This window comes from Kogia breviceps, chromosome 11, assembly GCF_026419965.1.
Source record: "Kogia breviceps isolate mKogBre1 chromosome 11, mKogBre1 haplotype 1, whole genome shotgun sequence".
Taxonomy (NCBI): Eukaryota; Metazoa; Chordata; class Mammalia; order Artiodactyla; family Physeteridae; genus Kogia; species Kogia breviceps.
Window position 1 is genome coordinate 8,232,128 of NC_081320.1, and position 14,081 is coordinate 8,246,208.

Genomic DNA, 14,081 nt, shown 5'->3' on the forward strand with positions numbered 1-14,081 from the left:
ACTTTAAAGTCTCCAGCCGGAGCCACTGAAGAGGCTGAACACACGGGTGCTCCCCGAGCCTCCAGCCCAGCTCTCTTCCGGGGAGGGTGACCCAAGGGCCTTGCTTGGGCCAGGCCCCCCCACCCCGGCTGGAGGGGGCACACTGTAGCATGGGTGCCACCCTGACACCTAGGTTTGGTGGGGAGAGTCCCCACAGAGGGGGGAGGGGGAGGCTGGACGGAATCATCTCAAGTCACAGGTTTTAGCAGCTGAATGGAGAGACCCTACGGCAAGTCCTTCTTAAACTTCGGAAAGTCAAAGAACTCCCGGGGTACGTTGTTTTCTATATTATGTAAGGTGGATAACGTAAACATAGATTAGGTATAAACTCTTGTCTTGGCGCTCCTAAACTACTAAAACTAAAAGAGACGTACGAGATGTAGACAAACAGAACGCCGACACAAATGCACTCTAGTTTACCTTAATTTAACGTGACAGACGGGGCTGCGGAACAGAAACCACCGCCCAGACAGGACGCTGAGTGACTGGAAGCTCTCTGGGGCCACACCTTCCACTCCCTCCCTCGCCTGGCCTGAGGCCAGGAATGCCTGCAATGGCCACTGAGCTCTACCCAGCAGCTAGCTGGTCAAAATAACCGCGGCCAGCGGCCACCGCTCCCCAGAAAGGGGGTTGTCGAACCAGGCAGAGGGGTGGGGACGCGGCGAGACTCCCAGGCCTGTGAGCGGGGACCTAGGGATCCCGGACGGCACGAGAAGCTCAAGAGAGGAGACCACGAACCACCAAACCCAGGGCGCCTCCACCCCCACCCCGGCCGCCCACCTGCCTCACCTGGTCCCCATGGAAAGAAAACCTTCTCAGGTAGAAAACGCCCGTCCAGGTGACCTCGCTCGCTGCTTGGCAGCGTCTGACAGACGGGACCCAGGCTCACGGGGCTAAAGAGGCTTCTCTGAGGTCACGAGCTGCGGAAGGAAGTCAGGACCGGAAGATGGGTCTCGCTAGTCCAGTCGCTTTCCCAAACGCAACACAGAGCGCTGGGCACAGTAATTCAAGCTACAAACACAAATGCTCCTCTCAATAAAAGGCACAATCTTGTCCACTCGTAGAGGTCCTCGAGTTTTAAGCACTGTCACAAATACCATTTTAATCTTACAATGTTTACTGGAATATTACTTTCTTCCCTCCATCCCTTTTCAGGACCTCCTGGAAGAACATATGTCAGGTTCAAGACGCACTAAACAACATCTCCCTCTCCATCACCAGCCACAAGCTTTACACGTGCCCACTCTGGTTCCTCCGTCCTGAGCCCATGTCCCGCTTTCACAGCACCACGGACACGGGAGAGGAAAGGGGTCTTCCTAGAGAAGGCAAAAGAGAACTTTAGGATGAGAACAGCTTCCTTTTTTGCATCACTTCATGTTTGCTTCCCTTTTCCTAAGCTGGGATGATGCTCCTTGACAAAAATAACCTATTTTTGTCAAAATATTTCAAAATAAGTTTTTAAAAAACACAAAAATTTGTGAACAGGATAAACAGATAAAACCTAGCCAACAATACCAACTGATACTGAAGTAAAAAAACATACATATAGCGCTCTGCGTTTCTGATGGTGGAGATGCGGCTTATAGACTATTGTACAGGCGCGTTACATCTCAACGGGAAAGTAGGGTGGGAAATACACGGACCCCCAGACCAGCAAGTCGTCACTCAAGGCCTCCTTTCGGGGCTGACACGTTAACACGACCGGCAGGGGTTTCTCTGCTCTTTGCATGGCTACTGCGGCTCCCTCATCAGGTCCTTCTGTGTACGGTTCACAACAGCTTTGACTCACTCACTGTGGAACATCCTGGTTTAGTAAGTGAAGAACGTGTCAAGGAGCCTGAGGAGACAGCACGCCGTCCCCAGCTCACACGGGTGGCACACACTCCACAATTCAAGGACAACACACGCGTCCTCCCCCTCCTTACAAAACTCCCATGTCCTCCTTCAGGTCCGTCCGGGGCCGCAGCACAGGGAGAGTGAACCAGCTTGCCGCTCGGGCAGCGGCTGGACACAGAAAAGGAGTGGGCCCGACGCGGGGACGCACAGGCCTTGACCAGGGCTTGCCCGCCCAGGGGACATTATGGTCCCAAAGACCTGCCGGTATCTTTCGCAGACCTAGCGGCAAAGTGCACCCCTGGCAGGGAAGCTGGGCGTCCACACCAGCCCCCAGAGGGGTGAGTCAGACCTGGCCCGGTGCAGCTCCACAAGCTGGTCGGCGAGCAGCCACGACGCCAGGCTTTGGTTCCGTTTACTAGGAAACAGGTTATTAGTGCAGGACTTTAACTTTCCAGACCCCGTGCTAACGGAGCTTGGGGGAAAACAAAGGAGGACCCAGCTGCCAGGGCTTATCCCATAAGAAGGCCTCAGGCTCACCCTCAAGCTCTGGCACCTGTGCACTAGCACCACGCCGCCCAGTGCTTCCAATCAGCCAAAACTGCGGGCAGCCCGGTGCCACCGTCCGGCTCCCGCTGGACCCCTCGCTCCGGCGCCTTGTGTGGGATGGCGCGTGGGCCCGGCGAGGCACTGGCCAGTCGACACCACTGTCACCCATGTTTCCTTCTAGACCGTGGCCGTCGCCAGAGCGGCCCTGACAGTAACTGGAAAGTTCCACGTGCTTCAGATGACAGGAGGAGGGTGGGTTCAGTTTATATTTTTATAATCACTAGGAAAGCTTGTTTTCTAAGCCAGAAGTGTCAAAGTTGGCTTTCTATTCATGAGAGAATATAAAACTTTCTGAGCAGGAATAAAATCCCTTAAAGGGCTATTAACGCAAAGCAACAACCACAGATCAATGAGATGCCAGGAAGACAAAGTTATTTCTGGAACCAGGCCGTGAGCCAGGACACTGGGATGGGCTGCCCAGGCTCCGCAGCGGGGAGCACCCAACCAGGCTGAGTTTAGCTTCTGCAGCAACAAACCCACATCAGGGAGAGACGTCTCGGTCCTCTGTGTGCTGTGGAGCATACAGCGGGGCGCTCGCTCCGCCAGCTTCGGGACACGTCAGCCTCTGGTGAAGCGGTGCATCCGCTACCACTCTAGCTGCTAAACTGGAACGCTGCTGGGCGGGAGACACAGAGGAGACTCAGAGGGCTTCAGTGCCCCACATTCCCGTAGGAAAGTAAAAGGCAGGCAGTCCTGTGTCACACGTGACCTCTCCGGAAAGAGGGGGCTCTGGCTTCGGCTGCGCGGTTGCGATGTGACGGAGGTGAGGCGGGGAAGCGGCCGGAGGCGGGTGTGGCCCACAGGAGAGAGCCCTTTCTGGCCCACATTTCCCCCCTGCCCCTGCGCCGGGAATGGGGGGCACGGCCAACAGAGAAGTCGGCGTCCCACCCCTCCACCGACCCCGGGCTGCCCTCCCAGGCAGCCTCTGCCAATCCTTCCCTCCCAGAGCTGAGCGGGAGGACGGCATGGGGGAAGGGTCCCGCGGCCCCCCTACCAGCTGTGTGTGCCCTTCGCAGGCCACCCCTCAAAGGGTGGCCTGGAGTGACTTCCTGACCAGGGCAAAGAGGACCCTCGCGGGAGGCTTCTGGGAGCCTCTCCCACAGCAGCCCGGCCACAGCTCTGAGTGCAAAGCCGTTGGTGGCAGGGATGGTGGGAACCCAGAAAAGCGACTTAGAAAGAGAGCTGCAGGCGATGACCGCAGGCCCAGTCGTTTCTCGGGGCAGCACTCAGAGCCGCCCACCCGAGCTGCGGTGGGAGAGGTGCCAGCTGGCGCCCAGTTCACACTCAACGGCAGACCAGCCGTGCACCGCCGCCAGCCTCCAGCGACCATCAGGCCAACGGGGACGGGCCAGGGCCAGGGGGCAGACGGCAGCTCGGCGGGTGCTTCCGCCCTCCACTGGCAAGCCGCGCCTGGGGGCCTGCGACCCCCTGGGTGCTCACGGCAACCCGCAACCAGAGCTGCTCGCTCGTTCGTTCAACAGGTGCCGGGCCGGGCGCTCCGGGGGGACACACGGCGAGTCAGAAGGGTCCCTGCCCGCAAGGACCCACCAGTGTTACCGACGGAGTAAGACGTTCAGGCAAGACAACGCCCAGACAAAAGGGAAACGCGTGCCCTGGGCTGTGGGGAAGGTGAGGAAGAACCCTTAAATCCTTAAGTCAGTGATTGTCCAGATGCAGCGTGGACGGAGCTGACTTCAAAGGTCCAGGCTCGCTCAGGGACAGTGAGTTCAGGGAACGGGGAAGCCTGGTGCTGCAGGGGACACAGAGGATGGGCTGGAGGGCCAGTTCTGGGGAGCCACTGACCCCAGACCATAGCGTTGAGCTCCAGCTGGCCGGCAACTCCTGGGCTCTCTGGAACCCTCGTCTTGGGCTTTTGAAAGCAAACCTCTTGCTCACTTGGTACAAACCAACTCAGGCCCCGTAAGGCTGGGCCAAGGGGGCACCTGCCCCGGAACAGACAGGCAACATCTACGACCAACATGTAAAGGACAGCTCTCTCGTCCTGGCAGGTCTCCAGGGGGTTCAAAGGCTGTTTTGCCATCAAGACGACTGACGTCGGCACATGCTCACTAGCGCTGAAGGAAGCGCTGTTCAATTCTACAAATCAGAAGTGAAACCCAACAAGGCAACAACCAGGAAAGGAACTAAAACCACTTAGTAACTGAAGAGGCCAAGCAATTTCAGGTCTATTAGCAAACACCTTACACGGGAGCCATTTTCACCTTTGAGGGGCCCTCCTCCACGAGCTCACCCGTAAACCACGTGGGATGAGACCACTCAAGGAAGTGGCCGGAAGCATCCTCCCTTTCTTTCGCTGTCCGCTTGTTCCAGAAAGATTCCAGCCCTTGTGCTTTCTGTTTAGAAAACGAATGCTAACGGGTCAGGACATCTGTGTAATTATAAGTGTCAAGATAAACCTTTTAGGGTTATTTCTTTTTCTCTGAAATTCACAGTTGAGTTCTACAGTGCAGAGAACACACTGAGAACAAAGGCCCCCACAAAGTGTCTCCCTGTCACACATCTTATGTGAAGTTACCATCACCAAGAGCAGTGACAGTGAAAACTAATTAAAATCTCTACTTAGGCTTTCACGTTTATTTTTTTAAACGTTCTTGGCAGTTGGGTAATAAAGAGACCTGAGAAAATGTGCCTTCAAAATTCATTTTTTAGATTTGCTCCCACCCCCCGCTAGAAGAAATCTGTGGGAAAACAAAAAACCGGAAGCTGGCAGGGAGCAGGTACACCCTCCAAGCCACCTCAGGTCCTGCCCCTTTGGGAGCAGGCAGGACACGGACGGAGAGCCGGGGAGGCAGGTCTCCACCCGGTGGAATGTTCTCCTCCTCTGGGTGACTGGGCCGGCCCCACGCAGACATCACCCGACACCCCCAGGACCACCACGCAGCCCCATCACCAGGTTTCAGTGAGGACCAGCTGGGGAAGGGGCCAGATGCACACCCATCGGGTAGGTGCGAGCACACGTCTGTCCAACACTCAACCAGAAGGGAGCAGGCACCGGTGTATCCAACTAAAGTCTTGGACCCCTCAGCTCTGCCCGCACCACTCGGCCGAGCAGCGCACCGTACCAGCCGCAAACAAGGGCGGAGAGATTCAGGGAGACACCGCTGACCCGGCGTCGTGCTCTTGGTCTGCTTCAGGTGCTTCATCCAGCTATCAGATCTCAGGCAAATCACAAACTCTGGGCTCTTGGGTGTCCCCTGCTGGGTGTGGCTCTGTCCTCCCCACCCCTTCCTCCCCAATCCACTGTCCTGCGCTGGCGGGGGGCCCAAAGTGGCACGAACTGTGTATATTCTGCTCTGGCATTTGCTCCTCACCACCAAGCCCGCCCCAGCCCCAGGGAAATCACACTCCCTGCCTCAGCGAGGACATCACAGTGCAGAGAAGAGGGGCGTCTCCCCCACCATCCTGGGGACGACCAGCGAGGCTGAGCCGCACGACAGGACTCCGGCCTCCCTTCTGGTGCCCTCGCAGGGCTAGCACGGTTCACGGCACCTCCTGAACAGCAGGCCCTCGGGGGGCATGACTTCTACCACGACTGCACTTGTACTGCTGCGCAGAGATTCTTCTTTAAATAAATGTTTTAACTTAAATTTGCTACACGTGATATCTTGAACTAGTTAAATACTCAAGTACATGTAGAAATGAATGTACCTCTTCAGATAGAAGGCTTGCATCCAGCAGCACGCAGGCCCCCTTCAGGAGACAGGGGGCCCGGGGCACGGCATCCCATCTCCACCCCCAACCCCGACCAGCTGTTTGACTGTGGGAAGGCTCTGCTCGGAGCCCACGTCCTCTGTCATCAAGCTGGGGAGACCTCCCCAACCTTAGAGACTTGCTGCAAATCTCAGTTAAGAAAGTGTGTGTGAAGGCTCTGTAGATATCCCCAGTTACTCAGTTAAACTTAAGTGACACTAGGTCTTGCTAAGAGTCAAATGAGATACAAAGGCAAAAATGCTTTCACAGTGTAGGAGTTAGGATTTAAATCTTTAAACGACACATTCTTTCTGGAGGACGACACAGCCTGGGTTACGAGCAGTGGGGAGGCCTCCCCAGGAATTAGATCTGGGCCTGCCAGTGACACCTCCCGTGGCTCCCTTGGGCCCATGGTAGACGTGGTGAGACTGTGCTGGGTGCCAGGCCCAAGTTCATTCAAGCTGCAGAAGGAGATGGGTGGTCTGACACACTCACCCTCCAACTGATCACTAAAGGTCGTCAATCTAGCCAAGAAATATACTACTTCTCTAAAAAGGAGAATCTGTCCCTTCTGTCCTTGAAAAGTTACAACGGCACAAGCAAACAACTTTCTGTGTGGGGACAGGGCACATATGGGAACTCTCTATACTTTCTGCCACATTTTGCTATGAATCTAAAACTGCTCTAAAAACTGAAATTAATTTTTTTAAAAAAAGACCTTCTGACACTAATTCCAAGGGAGTTTTTAGCTAGCCTGCCCTAGATGGCCTAGAAAAAAAGGAGGGAAATAAGTCATAAGAAAACGTACACTCGTATCAGTAGCTAAGCCTTTTAAGGCATTAAATTCTAGAGTTCTGTAATCATTAGATTTCTTGGAACAACATTCTGAAAAGCCCTGAAAGTTCAAATAAAGTCAAATAAATATAGCACTCTGTAGACCTTAAACAAGGCTGGATGAGAGGATTAAACCATGTACCCGAGGAAAGGTTTGCACAGAGAAACTGCAAAGCAGATCTAAAAATACTGTGTGATTATCCACCACCACGGTTTTAGGGGGAAAAATAGGGAGGCGATGAAAACGCGAGGCAAACCTGGCATTTCTGGGATAACTGGTGTCAGGCGACCCTGTTCTGGTGCATCGCCGTGCACCCCAGACCCACAGCCCTCAGGCGGGCTGACACCGGCACTCAGACGGCTTCTGCCACCAGGCGGGTCATTAAGCAGATCTGAAGGAGAACAGAGAGAAGACAGTCTGCAAACCGGCCTTTTCCTTTGGGATTATCTTGCACGTCTGTAATTTTGAGCGGGATGGCCTTCCCAGCTCCTCAGTGGGCACGTGCTGGTGGGTACCAACAAAGGACACTGAGATTCCACAGCAGCTGGGCATTCGTCTGCTCGGGCTGCCGTAACACAACACCACAGGCTGGGGGGCTCACCCAACAGAGATCTCTTTTCTCACAGTTCTGGAGACAGGAAGGCCAAGATCAAGGTGCCGGCAGGTTGGGGTTCTCCTGAGGCCTCTCTCCTTGGCGTGCACACGGCCACCTTCTCCCTGTGTCCTCACGTGGACTTTTCTCTGGGCATCCCTCCCTGGTGTCTTGTCCTCTTCTTATAAGGACACCAGTTCTACTCAATTAGGGCCCACACTTGTGACCTATTTAACCTTAATTAACTCTTTAGAGATGCTATCTCCAAATACAGTCACGTCGGGGGTTATGACTTCAACATACGAATCTGGGAGGGGCTGGGAGTGGGAGAGACACAATTCAGTCCACAACAACATGCCTCGCACAACAGACAGCACCTGGCATCCTCTGACCTAATACGCCGCACAAGTCCGGCAGCTGAGCTGGTGGGTGCTGCCAGGAAGGGGTCCAGGAGCAGAGGTGGTGAAGCAGCCCCCCTACCCCTTTCTGCTTGCAAAGGGTGCAGCTCTCACACTGAGGCAGAGAACCTGAATCCCCTCTCTCCCCGCCCCACGTCTCATCTTCTGGGAAGGGGGATGGGGGAAGCCGTGCTCAAATACTTCCCAGTCATCATGTGAGTGCTCGAGGTGACCATTTAACATTTGAAGCCAGGGTCAGAGATGGACAAGTGACCAGTTCAAGGTCACAAGCAGTAGCAGAGCCAGGACACACCAAGCCCAGGTTGTAAACTCCAGGTCCAAGCACCTCCCTCACGCCACAGCCACTCCTTTTATCTTTACAACCTCCTGGTCAGGTGTGTGCATGCTCTGAATACATTTAAAATATACCTCTGACAAAAAGCCCCAGAATAAATGGGAGACAGGTGAGGGCTCTATCCAGAAAAAAAGCTCACAAAATCTTTTTTCATGTAGTAGAATTAAAGAAACACAGTCAAACTCTCGTATTTAGTTTATACCCTTATAATAAAAACAATTTGAAGGTGGCAAGGGCGTAAGACGTCTCCGCCTTTTTTGTTCCTCTCTTCCTCATCTACCGCTTTCCTTTGCATTAAGTGAATATTTTCTAGTGTCACCTTTAATTCCTTTACCCACACAATTACAGTGAGATATGGAAACACTGCTCCTATATAGTTCTATTCCTTTTTCCTCCTTTTGTTCAATTATTATTATAATTATTATATCTATATATATTACAAACCCCAAAATATAGCTATTATCTCTTTATATAATTTTCGTGTTTTTTAAGAAGTGAGAGAAGGAAAGCAAGTATATATTTCCAGGGTTTGTTTCATCTACCTTATTATTCACCGTTTCTGGTTCTCTTCCTATTGTCCTGTGGATTTGGGTTACCTCACTAATGCAGTGTCATTTCCTTATTCCGATACAGTTTTGCTCCCGTTTGCCTCCTTTATGCTGTTATTGTCAAATACATTACTTTTCTAAATATCCTAGGCCCCAAAACATAATTATATACATATTATTTTATAAAATTGGGGAGAAATATGCATTTATACTGTCTCATGTAATTATACAATAAGCTTTACTGGCATTCGTTGGCTTCTCATATGGATTTGAATAATCACCTGTGGTCACTTGCTTTCAGCCCAAAGACCTTCCTTTATATTTTCCGTAAGGCGGGTCTACTGACCACAAATTCTCTGGGGGGTTTTTTGGCTTATTTTTCAATTTGAGAATATCTTTATTTTTACCTTCATTGTTGAGAGACAGCTTTTCTGGATATACGATCCTTGGTTGACTTTTTTTCTTTTTTTTTCTTTCAGGACTTTGAACATGCCATCCATCTCTCTGCCTTCTGGTCTCCATTGTTTCAAATGAGAAGTCTGTTAATCTTACTGAGATTCTTGGTACAATCTGAGTCATTTTCCTCTTGCTGCTTTTGAGATTTTCTCTTCGCCTTTCAACATTTTTTACTACGATATGCCTGAGTGTGGACTTCTTTGTGTTCATGCTACTTAAGAGTTTATTATGTTTCTTGGATGTGGAGATTGTTTTTCATCAAATTGGGAAGTTTTCAACATTATTTCTTCTAATATTTTTTTCTGTTTCTCTCTCTCCTCTCCTGTGGTTCTTGTATCATGTGTATGTTGCTGTGCTTAATGGTGTCCCACATTTCCCTGAGGTTCTGTTCATTTTCTTCATTTTTTTCCCTCCATCGTTTGAACTGCGTAATCTCTATCACTCTATCTTCAAGTTTACTTATTCTGTGTTCTAGTTAACATCTACTGTTTTGGTCTTCCAGCAAATTCTTCATGCTAGTTATTTTACATATCAACTCCAGAATTTCCATTCAGTTCATTTCATACTTTTTTTAAAAATTGGTATTCTCTAATTGATCAAACATTGTCATCAGACCTTTCTTTACTTCTTTAAGCATGATTTCCTTTAGTTCTTTGCATATATTTACAATGGCTACTTTAAAGTCTTTGTCTGTTAAATCCAACATCTGGGCCCTCTTTCAGGCAGTTTCTGATGTTTTTAAAAAAAAAAAAAAAGAAAAAGAATCCCATCACACTTAACCTGTTTCTTTGCATGTTATCCTTTTGTCTTAAACATTGGACCTTTCAGGTAATATATTGTAGCAGTTCAAATACTGATCCTCTCCCCACAAGAGCTTGTTTCTGTTTTCTTATTTTTTCAGTGAATCAGCTGGACTAGTTTAGTGAAGTCTATCCCCTCAGGACTCCCCACTTTCCCCACAGCGTGCAGCCTCTGATGCTGTTCCTCAGAGGACACTGCCTTGGGTGTGCACAGTCTCCCTGGGGTGACAATGGTTTTATCGGGGCTCTCTTTTCCTCTTCCCTGATCTCTCTGTAAAGCTGTCTGCCTCTGATGTTATCACACCCAGCTGTTAGGCTCCATGAATTGCTGGCTGATTGCTCTATTGTTTTTGACAATATCCTCGGGCATCAACTGCTGTGCAGCATTATCAATTAAATGCTGGACTTTTTGAGGGAAAAATTTTTGATATCAATGTTTGAGGTTTGTTCTGGCCCCAGGAGGGCTCTTCTTAGCTCTTTCTCTGGTTTTCGCTAGCCTGAAGTTTCAACTGTTGCTCTCATGAAGCTACCAGCCTCTTTTCAGCTTCTTACTGCCAAGATCTCCTTGTCTTGTTTTTGACAGCATGCTTAGGTCTGAACTTCCCCATACTCTGTCATAAATAAATTCAGTACTTTGGGGGAGAGCCTCAGAGTTTTCTGTTCTCGTGGCCACAACCTCTTCTCCTCGGCAAAGTCTCTGAGTCACTGCTCTGGAGTTGGGGTCAAGGACAGTAGCTCATTTCTCTCCGAGTGACACCCCACATTACGAACAGAGTGCTGGGTGGAGGAGGTAGCCTTTGATCTTTTTTTTTTTTTCTTTTTTTTGGCCACACTACATGGCATGCAGGATCTTCCCTGACCAGGGATCGAACCTGTGCCCCCTGCAGTGGACGTGCAGGAGTCTTAACCACTGGACTGCCAGGGAGGTCCGCCTTTGACCTTCTTAACTCTTCTGGAATTAGACCTCCACCCTACAAGCAAACTGGCATGACAGAGGGTAACTGGGGCCCCAATATCCTCAGTTTGGTGCAGAGCCTCCACCCCATGAGTAGAAGCTGGGTACACTTTCCTGGGATTTCGCCTCTGCAACACGGGAGCTTGAGAGGAGTGAGAAAAGCTGGCAGCTTGCCCCTCCAAGGGAGATACTGTAGCCCTTGATGGAAACTGGGGGGCCACACCCAGCCAGAGGGGTAACTTCTGTCATACTAAGCTGGGCAGGAAGGAGTTGGCCACAGCTCAAGTGTCACAGACTCTTGACATGGTTACTGATATACAGTAGATTTTCTTGAACAAATGTTTCTTCATTTGCTGCATACCCTTAGGACCATTTCTGGATATTTTAATTGATTGTTTTCTTAAAAACAGCTTTCACCAATTATTGTTGTTTTGCTGAGGAATAGGTCTATGGAGCTCCTAATACTAACCATTCCAGAAGTGGATCCCAATAAAATGTATACTTAACTTCTAACCATCGGCAAATTATGCATACGTTCCTTTTTGTCTACTACTTCACGTTGGGGAAGCTGGCATTAACCAGCAAAATATGAGTTCTACACACTATAAGGAAACATCCCCCCAGCAGGAACTAAGCCATGTCTTTAAAAATTTATTATTTTTGTTAAACATAAGTCACCCAGACGTATATCCTGATTAGCAAGTCAGCTGAAAACGTGAGGAAACATCACCATGCACGAGACGTGTGTGATCACAGATCAGATCATCAGGTCCGACTAAGTGGACAAGCCACTCACATCCCTCCTAAATAAATCCCTCCCAAGGAGCCCCCTCTACACAAAAGGAGACCATTTCATGCTGGGTCACTCAGCTGAGAAGGCCAAAAGGGTTCCAATCCACATGCAGAAGAAATGTGGTGCTCACCCCTCCCCAGAAAACAACTGGCCTGGGGTAACCAGGCACGGGAGAGAGAAGAGCTACCAGCACATTCTTGAAAGTCACCAAGTGTTGCCCACCCTCTAAGGGAAGCCGGCGACATTCTCAGAATCCTAATCAAGGAGGCGGCTGGGAAATGTGAAGGCACCAGCCGAGCATCTCCACCTGACAGCAGTGATGAGGCTGAGGAAGCAGGGAGGCTGGCTCCAGTGCTGGCTCTGTCAGGCAGGAGCTGAGAACCGGACTGGACTTTAGACCCCCTCCAGCCCCAGACTCCCCGTCCATGACGTACGAAACGCACCCGAAGTCAGTACTTAGCAAACTGATGTTATTCTGGACAGGGCCCTCCTGGGCTAGGTTCCCCTACAGGTCCCTCCAGACATTAAACAGATGCCAAAAGGTCCAAGGGTTATGCTTCCTATACAGGCCCCACAGGCCCCCTTTCCGGAGAAGCCCCTGCCTCAACCTCCCCTGGAACCTGACGGTGCTCTCACCCTCCTGAACACACCAGACGAGTCATCCCTGAAGGCCCCCTGGCACCACAGGGGTCCGGCTCCCTGGCCGCACACCCCTCTGAGAGCTCCTCCCAGCCAGCTGAAGACAGGACAGGTTCTAGGGGCATGATGGGAGACAGTGAGGAAGGACGCAAGGTACCGGCCCCCAGGACAGCCTATCAACAGGGCCTGCCCCTTCCCACAAGGAGAGAGATGTTCCAGGAGGGGACCCCCGGCGGCTGCTTCTGGCCAGTGAGAGATCACGTGGGGGGCAATTTTTTAAAAGCTACCCACACTAGAAGAAAACTGCTGTAAAACGTATTACACCCTTCCCTGATCTTAAGGACTCTTCTGAACAAGAGACCTATCCATCCCCCAGCTCCAGTCCCGTCCCTGACCTGGGAGCCCTGGGGCTGCCGTCCAGTCTGCAGCGCAGGGAAGAATATTATGAACAGCACTCAGCACTTCTGTGACTGGGCACAGAGGTGCCTCCCATGGGGGGTACAGAGCGGCTTATTTCCATGTGAAATGCACCCCGCTTGCTGCTCCTTTTCCAGCTACATCTACTTGTGATGCCGGCTTCGCTCCCTTCATCTGCAGTCAGGTTAAGCAGCTTCCAGTGTTCCTGTTGACTGAAATTTGCTGCTTCTCCCTGGCCAAGGTGCTTGCAAACCAAACCGTCCAGATGAGATCACGCGTGAGTGTGTGCGAACACTCGAAAGAGAGCACTCCCCTGGGTGAGGGCTTAGGGTTCCAAGGCACTTTGGTTTACCTTCTGTTGCCCAGGCCCTGCCTGGCACTGGGTCTGCAGCTGGGGGCTCCCCAGACCCTCCCGAATCAGTTGCGAAAGCAGAGGCCTTACCCCTAGTGTAAAAACACCCAGGCTCTGACACATTACTACCCACTGTGTGAAAATCCTGTGGAATGCACAAAGCTCACCTCCCACTCCCTTGTGGAAATACAATTTGTTTTTGATGTTTTGTTTTCTCAGCTGCAATTAGATACGGACAGAACTCATCCTTACTGCTACTGTCTATCTGACCGAGTTTGGGCTTTGATTTTTTTCTCCATCACCATAAAGAAATGCAACTTCATTTTATTTTTCCCCACCATAATTAGTTTTTAATTAAGAAGCTGGCATTAAAATGCTTCTCTTCTTTGGAAAGTGTTTTATTTTGTTCTAAGTAGAAGGAGTCCACGTACTATAAAATAATAATTTTGGAAAACGAACCCTTCGTGGCATGTTCTGACACCCAAAGGACCAAATATTTCCCCTCGAGGTGTCTGGTCTGTGGTTGCTGCAGGCACCACCTCTCCACCCCCGACCTTGCTGTCGCCCCCCCAGACAGGGGCAGGAGGTGGGGCGCCCTAGATTCCCACCTCGTCTACTAGGAGGCACAGGTGTCACAGGTTAACGGTGATTCGAGGGCAATGAGCTGTGGACTCCCAGTTTCAAACAGAATGAGAGGAAGGCAGGCATTCCCATGAGGGCAATAAAGGGGTCGGGACGGAACCAGACCA

General features: G+C 51.1%; 1 protein-coding gene across 12 annotated transcripts in view; it reads right to left on the reverse strand.

Moving 5' to 3' along the window:
* INPP4A (inositol polyphosphate-4-phosphatase type I A) overlaps window positions 1-14,081 on the reverse strand; it is a 131,001-nt gene that overhangs the window by 73,834 nt on the left and 43,086 nt on the right. The window contains exon 2 of one of the 12 annotated variants that reach the window (XM_067007141.1): window positions 7,284-7,418. The exons of the other annotated variants lie outside the window; for them this stretch is intronic. The gene's annotated coding sequence lies outside the window, so the exon portion shown is untranslated. The remainder of the gene's footprint in view (window positions 1-7,283; window positions 7,419-14,081) is intronic. 12 annotated transcript variants of the gene reach the window in all.